The sequence below is a fragment of the Spodoptera frugiperda genome, chromosome 30 (genome assembly GCF_023101765.2).
Source record: "Spodoptera frugiperda isolate SF20-4 chromosome 30, AGI-APGP_CSIRO_Sfru_2.0, whole genome shotgun sequence".
Lineage (NCBI taxonomy): Eukaryota > Metazoa > Arthropoda > Insecta > Lepidoptera > Noctuidae > Spodoptera > Spodoptera frugiperda.
In genome coordinates, this window is record NC_064241.1 from 11,204,224 (window position 1) to 11,216,568 (window position 12,345).

At 34.5% G+C, this 12,345-nt stretch overlaps 2 non-coding genes across 2 annotated transcripts; both read left to right on the forward strand.

The window, feature by feature from the left end:
• The first annotated feature begins 1,626 nt into the window (after positions 1 to 1,626).
• On the forward strand, positions 1,627 to 1,697 carry Trnag-gcc (transfer RNA glycine (anticodon GCC)). The gene has a single exon. It is a non-coding gene; the product is annotated as a tRNA-Gly (tRNA).
• A 7,302-nt stretch (positions 1,698 to 8,999) lies between these two features.
• Trnag-gcc (transfer RNA glycine (anticodon GCC)) lies at positions 9,000 to 9,070 on the forward strand. Its single transcript has one exon. It is a non-coding gene; the product is annotated as a tRNA-Gly (tRNA).
• The last annotated feature ends 3,275 nt before the right edge of the window (positions 9,071 to 12,345 follow it).

Consider the following 12,345-nt stretch of genomic DNA (forward strand, 5'->3'; position numbering starts at 1 on the left):
GTACAAGGAGTATCCCCATCCCCGGGAATCCAACCCGCTATACGTTGCACGGCAGCCAGTTTGGCCAGCCACCGCGCTAACCGAGCAGTTTTACATGGTACATAATTTTTACTTTTATCCAACATAACATTGCACAATGTCATATTGAAGTTATTAATATGATATTAGCAAGTTCACTTAATAATAAAGTATACACCAAACTACATAATTATGTACCGAAAATATATGTAGTTAGTAATATTTCGCTGTGTCCCCGAAATATGACAACCCAGCTTTAGGGCAGGCCCCAACCTTTTATTTATTGGGCACACAGCAAATATTCCTTGTGTTAATTATTTGCGTAGCACCCTTATGTAGATCCTAGAAATTTATTGGCATATAGGACATAGCATTACGACAATGGAGAATATTAGTACTACGTAAATTAAGAAATTACCTACGCATTTATATATTTAAATAGCATTACAACATTTTTAGATGATAACCTACTACTTATATAAAAAAATATAGTATACGGGACGTTGTACTATGACGTCAGAATACAACGTTAATTTTGTATGAGAAATTCAAGTCAGCTAACTTTAGACGCATATAATTTGGTCAGGTTTGATCGTACGACAAAACTAAGTACACAGATCAATTCGTTACATCGAGGGCTTCATAGTTACATACATACATATCTAAAAACGTGAAGATTCTCCATTATTCTTTAATCGTGTGTGGTAGTGTAGTGTCTATTAGTGTTTGGAGACAAATAAAACACTAGGCACTAACGTTAATAAGTCTAGGTATCTAAATAAAATAATAAAATTTACAATAATAACGAATGAGATCAACCAAAAAATAACCTGTAACAACAATAAAATAATTATTCAGTTCAAACGCGCGGTAGATTTTTCTAGTAAAAAGAGTTATAATGTGTGTCTGTGTTTAAAAAGATATGAAATAAAAATTCCCTCCATTAGGCGTTAAAGTACTCGTCCGCATCACTGTCACTGGGTAACTTATATTATTACGAAGTCGCTTTACCAATAAATGATAAATGATATTTATTTTTGCAAGTTGGTTACAAGATAACACTTTTACGCGTCAATCTTTAAAATAACTAGATGAGGCATGCATTTCCATTAGAATACACTAGCGGACCCGACAAACGTTGTCCTGTCTACACGTTAATTTGAAAATTTTATTCTTTTTTTAAAAAATAATACATTCTGGACCTTTTTGATGAAAATTATTATTCAAATGTTATGACAATATCTAACGTCATTAATATTTGACACTGCGATGGTAGCGCCGTCCGTCGGATCCGATGTAAAACATTCCAAAATCAACAACTACTAATAACTTAAAAATTAATTAAAAAAACATTGTCCAGCGGACAAAATTGTGAATCTAAACCATTCTCAGATCCTCTTGAACACACACAAAAAGTTTCATCAAAATCCGTTTAGTCGTTTAAGAGGAGTTCAGTGACATACACACGTACAGATGAATTATATATATAAACATAAATCACGTATATACATAAGTATGTTGATATATTGGTGAAAGGTGCTTCGCACATCTTCATTAGGTAATCATAATGTTTACATTATAAGTGGAGAGTTATTTTAGTTAGAATAAGCATCGGTGGTTCAGTGGTAGAATGCTCGCCTGCCACGCGGGCGGCCCGGGTTCGATTCCCGGCCGATGCATCTCTTTTTGCTTCGTATTTATTTTTGTATATTTTTTTAATGTATTATGTTCTTTCTTATCTATGTTGATAATTAATTAAGTAGATAAGTCATGTTTTAATTGATTGTTTTTTTTTAGAATTTAATCAAAATTAATGAAGTAGGCCGTGGAATCTAAGATATCATGAATTATATTTATCTTTGTTGTAAAAAAAATATGCCTATACAAACTAGAAAAACGACATCTTTATTTTTTTGTGCGCCTATAGCACGCCTACAGCCTTTTTTATTAATTTTTTATAACGTCAAGCCTTTAATCCTCAAAGGGGTAGGCAGAGGTGCACATTATGGCAAGTAATGCCAATGTACACCCACATTTTACAATTTATGTTGTAATTCCGATGTAATAGGTGGTGTGTCTATTGCCATATACCGGGCACATTTCCAGGCTCCGTGCTACCATTGAGAAATTTTCGAAAAACCGAAAAATGCCCAGTAATACTTCGCCCGAGACCTCTTACCCGGCAGTCGCACTTGCAACCACTCGGCCAACGAGGCAGTCTTTTTTATTGTTACCAAAATATGTAGACTCTTTACAAATGGCCACAAAAATACTGTCAAACCATGTCAAACTGATAAACACCTTATAAAATCGGAAAAAAAACAAACAAAATAATTCTTAAATTGTGTCAAAGGAGGTCACATGTCATATTACTGTCTATTTTATACGTAAATATCTTGCATACGATCAGTATTATATTTTCATGTTAAACTCGACATACATAGGTACGTCTATAGGTAGGTATTTGAATATAAATAAATTATTTTTGAAATGAACTAGAAACTCGCTCCGGCATTACGCGACTTTCTTAGTGAATTTAACTTTTAAAATATTGTGGTGCCGCACCTACGTACTAGGATCGCCTCAATGAGATCACCATAGATGTGCCCTAGTGGGGCTGACGCCCGAGTCGGAGCTGAGGACTATGGATCACCTCAATGAAGCATCAGATCACCACAGAAGGGGATGACCCAGAAAGTTACCGGGGCTCGAAAAACAGGCGTAGGAACGAGGTGGATTTTAGTCCAAAAGAGTCTGACACTCCCTCCCGCCCCACCCTAATGCGGGAGAAGTGCGGGAGATGCTCCCCTCAAAAATAGGTACTAAGATTTTCTCCTAACATGCTATATACCATCGTCTATATTATCTAAGAAAACAAAAGAGAATCTATTCAATAATTATTCATGAGTTACTTAATCATAGTTTTTCCTAGAATATCAATATTATCTGTTATTTTAACGTGTTCAAGATCTACGAACAAACAGATGTAAGATATTATACATATTATCTACATCATACATATTTCATGAATGTACCCATTTGATAGTAAACTTTACCGTTCTTATCATACATATTTATTTCTTTTGTGTATTATTGTAGCTATGTAGGTAAAATCATATTTTCTAATTCATTTGGGGATTAGCATTTTACAAACAAATAGTGTCTGATTAAAGCTTCGGCTTCGGCATCGACTACATTCGGCCGGTGAAAGTCTGAGCAACCGTAAAAAGAACATCTTCGGCGAAGATCCGATTAACCGTCGAGATTGAACGAACTCTTTCGAAAGATTGAGAGAGCGACGGGCCGGTCGTGTTTACAGACGCCGCGGGGAGTCACTGTCAAATATCACATTGCATGCTCATCTATTTGAGACAGTCAATATAAACCTTCAATATTGATTGAAATAGACAATGTTAAAGAAAATTAATTACTGATAGATTATAAGCTTTCGGCTTCGGCCAAAAATAGGCCTTCGGTCAAACACTACGAGCGAATCAATCCTTTTATTTCCCAGAGGTATACCGTAGGTTCACCTACATTTTGCCATTCATGTCACAACTACCGAACCGCGGCAGTTTATAACACCTTCATGGTCTTTAGTCTCCTTTACGCTAAGTAACTCTTAGTAAAGAGGTTGCGTAGGAGTGGTTGGTGTAAATGGTTATCAGAATTTTCCATACATACATAACCTCACACCTGTCTCCTATGGAGGTACGCAGACAATATGGAGCGCCAATTGATACGATTCTTGCATACCTCTTTCGCTTCATCAACAGTCATCACACTTTTACCACATACATATTACTACTTTTACTGCCAAATTCCGCTCTGCCCCCCGTTCTGACTACCACGACCCCGGTGCAAATTAGAACCGAATGTATCTCGAAACCTTGTAGGTACTTGGCACCTATTTACATCACAAAAATAACAAATCTCTGCAATATGTAGGTACGTTGCAAACTTCTGATACACGTACCTTACGTACCAACAACCTTCCAAGTTTCTTTTATTTCGACGCCACACGACATGTCCTGACATCTTGGAAGTCTGCCCACCCCGGAAGGAGCCATGTGTCACACAGCGCTGTCAACACAGCTAAAATGCATTCTTATATCTTGACAATTTTATTTGAATTTCTAACGGTTTTGTGGCGGCCATGTTTGAAAGCAAAGAGTTGGAGTGATAGTTTTTTGAATTAAGAAGTTGGTATTCCATTTTACTTCGTTTTTAAACTCAATTTAGAAACAGAGAGGCACAGAAAGTTCTACAAAGAGACGAGTGGAAGGAGGGTAGGGAGGTCTTTGCCTTGCAGTGAGACAACCATGGCTGAAAAAAAATGTAAGGAGAATAAGGCTTTTAAAACTAATCAATTACGAGCTATTCAGTGACTAAAGTATGGACCAAATTACAAAGAATATTCCAAAACACATACATATTTACTTATAATGTTTAACAAAGTAACTCATAAATACAATAAAACTGTAAACATTATATTAGTATGCCTTCCAAGAAGTAACTCAAAAAGCATTCCTCAAACATGTTTCGCTCCGACCCCAGTTGAAATTAAATTTTACTGTTTGCCTTCGCAGATTTAATGTGATTTCCATTGACCTGAAGCCCGCCTGAAGTTGTATTTACAGCATTATAAAGTCCCCTTCAATATTCATACACTCGTTCATTCAAAAAAACGTTCATTGAAATCTAGGTATAATTTTGAAATGTACGATTTAAGCTCATATGAACATTTCGTTCGTGAATATTTTTTACATCCAGCCAGACATAATGAGGTCGACGGAATAGCAGTTAGCGTTCCAAATTCAAATAAAATAACGTTATGAATTTCGAATTTGCTTTTCGAAATTTAAATATAAGTACAGAATTTATGAATTTGTTTTTTTTTGTAGTATGATTTTATTACAATGTTGGTATATTGTATTCATAGATTATATTCAGAATTTATTTTCGAATAAAATGTTATTTGAATACCAGCATTTCTATTTGAATTCAGTCTGCGTCTGGGAATATTTAATTTAGCTACAATAACATTCAATTTCAGTTTATAAAAGCAATATTAATAAAACCAAAGTTATTAATTTATTCTGGCATTTAAAAGCAACATTGTATCATTGATTCATTTATAGTTCATTTAATATAAAGTTCATTGTTTTAGAATTTAATAAAGCGTTCATTATGTAGTTAACAATAGCCGTAAAGATGTCAGCATTGTTCATAGAAATATTTACTTTAGAATATTGAAAATTCTTGTTACACTATGAATAAAGAACATTGTCAAATAAATAGAAATCATTTAAAAGTATTAAACCGGTTTTATGTGAAAATCTTTATGTAGGTACTTAGTTGATTCAGCCAACTCTAGCCACATTAGTCCTCATTTATTTTCTTTCGACTATCCGCCGTACTCAGAGTTACTTAATAGCAATTGTTTTTGGAACAAAACCGAAACTAAGGAATAGTTAATTTAATGTCTCTGGGTGCGGCAGTATGTGGTTGAAACCGCGGGTAACAGCCTGTCTTTTCTTTAATAAAGCCTGAATTTTCTTACCTATTATAATCAATTCAATTCAATTATAATCCACTAAAGACAGTTATTATATCAAATTCTCTTCTTTAACTTAAGATATGAAATAAATCAAAATGAATTAAACATTCGCACGAATGAATTTTCAGATTTTTCATCTTAGACTCTCGACTCAGTAAATTGCTTTTTAAATTGCTCAAAAGCCCGGAGTCTGCCGATAACTGCGCTTTCATTATTGGTTTTTATCTTTTTGTATTAATTAAATAATAATTTTGTTCTGTGGATATCTTTTGTTCTTTATTTAATTTTTGAGTGCTTTTTGCTATAGTTTATGATTGTTCAATGTGAGAATCAAATGCTTACTTATTACTGACTGGCTTCTGCCAGCGACTTAGTACTTAATAATAGGTGATTCCCGTTTTTCCGTTCCCGTGGGAATTTAGAAAAATCTTTTCTTAGTGTTTCCCTTACACTCATTAAGGAACATACATGCCAATTTTCAGCTTCCTATGTCTAGTAGTTTGGGCTGTAAGTATCTTGTCTGTTAGTCAGTCAGTCACTCAGTAAATGAAGCGTGGTGATTATGCACAAACTTTCTCCGTGTGAGAAGAGGCATTTGATCACCACTGGCTACTTATTTATAGGCTGGTGGTATGCATGTGGCTGTGACGTGTGATTGACATTTTTGTTTAGTTCTACCTACTTAGGAATCAAAATATGAGAAATACTCAAAGAAAGATAGAAGTATAAAAAATAAATAAATATCACTATCTTCAAGTTCAAACATTTATATTCTCTCAAGTAGAGAGATCCTGTTTTTAGTAGAAAATATTTCTGCTGATGGCAACCCCTTCTGCACGTTTTTGCCGTCATCTGGTAGTAGCTGCGACAGGGAGATGTAAGTTTGTGCAAAAACTTAGATGCAGTAACATATTATATAGTGGTTTGAACGATGTCTTAGGTAGACCAGACGCTTGAATATAAAGAATAATGCTACACTCGCTTTCTTCTCGTTTCTTTAATGAATATGTTGATCGGTAGATCCCTGTCTACTCTCTTTAGAAGTACTATTTTTTTAAGGGGGAAAAATCATCTAATGACTTCTCCCGCCCTGGGCGAGGCGAGAGGGAGTGTCAGACTCTTACTGACTAAAAACCACCCCGTTCCTACTCCTGCTTGTCGAGCCGGAGTTCCGGTAAACCCGCTAGCCAGTCCGCAGCCTCTTTGAAGTACTGTGTTCCTATTTTGTATGTTATGTAATTGCTAAATTTTTACCCCAACCCAAACATTTGAATCAAATCCATCTTTACGGTAAAAAACCTATAGATTAAGATACCTAATCCATAAAACCTAACGATAGCTAGAAACTATCTCAAAAACGACCGTTATTTAAATAAATACCTACTAAAGTTTTATACTCCAAACCCGATTTAACTAAACGACCAATAAACTAACAGACAGGTATACAACTAACCAATGATCTAACCGTAATATTTTATGAGAACTCAAACTATAATGCAGGGATCTCAAAACAAGTGCGAAGTCATAAAAAGACCCAGATGGCGTTGTTTTATTCTCCCTAAGTTTTTGCCATAAATTGCTCTTGAGGGTAAAGGGAAATTGGGTTTTTAGTGGAGCCCAGTTTTTCATTATTGCCATGGGAAAATTTGTTAGTTTTGTTTTATGGGTAGGTAGGTATAGATCGAAAACGTTTTGCGGTTCTCTCTTCTAGTAAGATGTCGTATTTTTTCTCAATGGTGTCTGTTGGGAAATATTAAATTTGGTAGTCATGATAATAGTTGAGTTAGTATCTATTTTTATTCATTTAAACATTGCGATGCTGGCTATAAAATGCAGATTTTTCGAAGAAGAGTTGTTCCCAAAGGTATAGTTGATACTTCCATTTCCTGAAAAGAAAAAATATAATAAAAAAATGTTTTTCATTATGTACAATGGTACTTACTGCAATACGCATAATCAAGAGTCATTTAATGGTTACTTAACCCAGTCTTTATTAGCAATTGTTTTAGAACAAACTCGTTACTAAAGAATAGTTTAAGTAAATCATTAAATGTCTCTGAGTACGGCAGTTAATATTCTCGAGGGCACAAACTATAATTTAACTAGTTTTTAAACAATAATTCTGTATCTGAGATAATCGTATACACCATGTGCAGTTTAGACAAAACAATTAATGTTTTGTCTAGACTTTTTTATAACATTTTGTTAAAAATATCAAAGTATTTTCAATAAATTAAAACATATTTCCATCCGTCAATTCAATATGGCGTATAATTCCAAAATGGCTGCCCTACAACGACGCGACGCGGCGTCGGCGGGAAAATCATAAGTATTTAATTAAAAAAATAAACATATTTTGCTACAGTCCTCATTTTAATACCTGTTTCAAGCAGCTTTATTAAAAAAGTTTATCATTCGTTACATTGCAAAAATTTCATAACTGTACAATCTGTTGCTGGGTATTGTTTAATTAAATTACTTATAAGGGCCAGTCGAATTCATTCATGGTATCTGTAGGTACTACCTTAGTAATGTGCCTACCTATTCCTTTTTTTACTCCCAGACCCGATATACTACAATTTGTTGATCACTACCAAGAGTTGCTCCATGCGTAGGAATCGAACACGCTACACGTTGCGCGACAGCCATGTTAGATCCAGCCACCGCGCTAATACGTGCAGTCTGAACGCCTATTAACCTACATAATAAGGATCTGAGATACCTTTATAGCCCTTAGGCAATTGATTATCAATCCAGTGCAATTTTGTTTCATTACCTAGTTGCGGCGCGTCGCGTTCTGCGCGCGCCTAAAAGCCATCAGACCACCACACGTGCGGCGCGTCTTACATCTAAACAGTTACGTAACAATTAATGTAAATGCATAACATTGTAAGGTATCACAACATGCACTGTAACATTACATAACGTTGACACTTTTATGAGGTATCGGTTATAAAGGAAATAGTCGACTAAAAACAAAAAAAAAACTAAATTAAAAAAATACCTTCGCATAAAAAAGCTATAGGTAATTCAGCAGTCTTTTTAAAATTCGGTAGTGTGTTAGCAAAAATATCTTCAGAGATTTTACAACACGAATTCGGCAGTGCAGAATTCTAGACAAAAAGTTAATTAAGCGAATAAATACTTTCCCAAGTACTATGTAAATATTTATATAACTCACAACTATTTATAACAGTAAGCACATAGGTACATAATATACATTGACACGCAGCGTGAGTGACTAAAAAAAATGTCTTGTAATCATAATAATTGAAACTCCCGAGTTCGCATCTTCCTATTGGTTCATTCTGTAGTTATTTGTTGTTAATCATTGGTTGTTGTAATAATAAAGAGAAAGGTATTTGTAAGAGTATCTTCTTCAATACAAATAGTGGTGGTTAAATTCGCTATGGAAACGTAAGCATCGGTGGTTCAGTGGTAGAATGCTCGCCTGCCACGCGGGCGGCCCGGGTTCGATTCCCGGCCGATGCAAGTCTCTTTTTGATGTTTAGAATTTTGTTGTGAATATTGTTATAAATATTTATGTATTTTTTTATTATTTTTATACATATTTTTTATGGTTATGTATGTTTGTACACATGTATTTTGTTTATAAATTCTTTATTCTTAGTCACAAAATGGGGTGATTAAATACTATAAAAGTTTTTATTTTAAAGTAACATTTTTTTTTAATAATTAATTAATTAATAATTAATCATCTTAAAATATAATACATGTAGACTAAATAATAATAAGAACTATGACTAAAATATTTACAACTTAAAAATTGAAATTAGGGTCAAACAATTTAATTATTAGAAAAATTTATTAAAACATTAGACTTCTCCATATTATACGTTGGATACAAAACAGGACAGCAAGCACGATAAAACAAGATAATTTCCACATACCTTGTACAGTCACGTGCAAAAATTTGTTTAGTTTTATTTATGAGGTCATTATATACCCCAAACCCCGTAGAAAAAAGGGACCAATCACGATAACAAACCTTTTTGAAAAACCCTTTGCCAAACACGGAAGACTTCCTGAAATATTTTTATCTGAATTCAGTTCTTCAGTTAATGTGCATAAGGGTCAAAATCGTGTACGGGACCTTTCCATTCATGTTTCGTAAAAAGATCAGGGATTTCAAAGGCATATTTATATGAGACGAAAGATTCTGCTCTTAAGATAGGACATAAAGCTTTTGAATTTTGGTTTGGTAATGATATTTTCTTAACGTATTAATTTTCGTTCATCATTATGACTTTAGTGGTTTAGGGAACAGTGAGTGCGGCGCGTTGCTTTCCTCACTCGCCTCATAGAGCCATAAGACCACCACAGATAGGGCCCAGTAGGGTAGATGCCTGATCCGGAACTGCGGACTACCTAGCGGGTTTACCGGGGCTCCGGCTCGAAAAGCAGGAGTAGGAACGTGGTGATTTTTAGTCAGTAAGAGTCTGACACTCCCTCTCGCCTCGCCCAAGGCGGTAGAAGTCGTTGGACAATAAAAAACTATTTGTACCACCAAAATAATACTTATAATTAAAGTTAGCAGCTGTTACAAAAGTACCAATTTTTTACATACAAAATAATATTTCTAAAATGTTTTGCTATTTTAGTAAACAAGTTTTATGGTAGCTACATCTGGTGCCCGTGCTATCTGCTATGATTTACATAAATACTTTATTTTACCTATTTATGTGTGTGAGTGTACCCGTCTGCTTATATTGTCTCTATCGTAATATTAAATTATTCTAAGTACACTCATGTGTAAAATATTTTAGTTTTACTAGTGAATATGTAGGTAATTTACTATTGTACGCCTTCAATTTCAAGAAGTAGGTAGACCGAGGTATTCTCTAATGAATTGAACATGATGGTGCTATCTACTTTTGTAAGTTATTTTTGATTGTCACAAATTGAACCAAATTCAGAACCACGAGTGTCTATTATTGAGAGAAACCAAAATCTTACTAATGTTATAATCGTCATGCCTTTTATTCCCGAAGGGGTAGGCAGAGGTGCACATTATGTCATTCATTCATTCTAATAATATTTTATCTGAGTTGGGAGTTGAACCCGAAACTTCTTCGGTAGTAAACATTCGAGCAATAAGATATATTTTTTTCTTCATTTTTACGTGAATAAAAGGTAGACACTGGACGATAAATAATGTACTATTTTCCCTTCAATATGTGTAAGTAGCTAATATATAACAAAAGTTGTTATTTAATATTAAGTTTGGTAACAAAAATGAACCACCCACCTAATTGGATAACTTAGATTCCGACACAGAGCAGTTGATAAGTTTTCTCAACGAAACTCAACGTACAGTTCAAATTGAATTAGAATAGTTTAAATTACTAGCCAAGTAATATAACAGTAGATTTATATTTTGTAGTCAATTATATAGTTTTACTAGCGACCCGCCCCAGCTTCGCATGGGTGCAGGTGATATATTATGCATATATTATCCACATAAAACTTACACTTAAATCCCACTCTATCTATAAAAACAAAACCGCATCAATATCCGTTGTGTAGTTTTAAAGATTAAGGCATACAAAGGGACCTAGGGACAGAGAAAGCGACTTTGTTTTATACTACATATGTAGTGATGAACACCGGTCCAGTCATATATGGACGAAGACTGATAAATAAATAAATAAATACTGTCTCAGTTTTTGACGAATTTCATAACAAATATGAAAGCTTGAGTCGAACTTGTGAGAAGTTTTGCAACAGCTGGTCACACACGCACACACACACATAAACACTGTATATAGTTATAATGACTCTTGCTGGAGACACAAATTGTAATGTTGTTTTAGATCTGAGTATAATGAGCTGGTCGTAAAGGTTCAACCGATCTCCCAGACCCCCTCTTACTTATGGCGACGCAGGTGCGCTTCTAGGTTTTTAGTGGGTATTCCGGGTTTCTCCCACTGATTCCCACATATCCCTCTCGTCCCGTCGGGAGGACGATACATAAAGTTTTTCTAGGTTCAAAAAGGACTGACTGTGATTAGTGTGTGAATGTTTGTAAACATGGCTCATAGTTTAGGAGAATATCCTGGTTTGAGGTGACATTTCGTTCTTAACTCGTGTACTACCACGCACATAGGTTACCGCTGACTGGAATTAGCGAAGTATTTGGTTTCAACACTTTTCTGATGGAAGGCTTAAAACCTTTGGCTTGAGAGTTTAAAAAGGCAAAGGCTTAAAAAGACTGATCTTAAAAAATTATAGAAAATACGATAATCCATAAACGATAAAGCTCTTAATCTTATAAATAATGTTTTGTTTAGATTGCAATATGGCTACACTGAAATCAATTAAAACGAATATGTCGTTTGGCAAGCAAAATAAACAGTGCAAATAAATAGGATAAGTCCACACGTACGATTGTATCAACACAGCTTAATGCCGTCGTGTTAAAGGGGCAGACACACTGTCGGCTAACTAAGCACTACTAAGTTCGCGATGCTACCTCTTGTAATTTAGAAACATAGGTATGTTTGTAATATTACAGGAAAAATGTAGAATTCGAAATATGTAAGTAGGAATTAAGTAAGAGTAGGTACTTTCAATCAGTAGATTGATTCGGTACAGATATATTAGTTATATTGTTGTACCTATTAAATTGTATGCTGTTTAACAAAGCCTTTTTGTATTTTGACATCATTTGTAACCCACTGATTATACAAAATCTCTATTTTCTGACCTGCATACATAGCAAGTACATGAGTTGCAATGTATGTGTT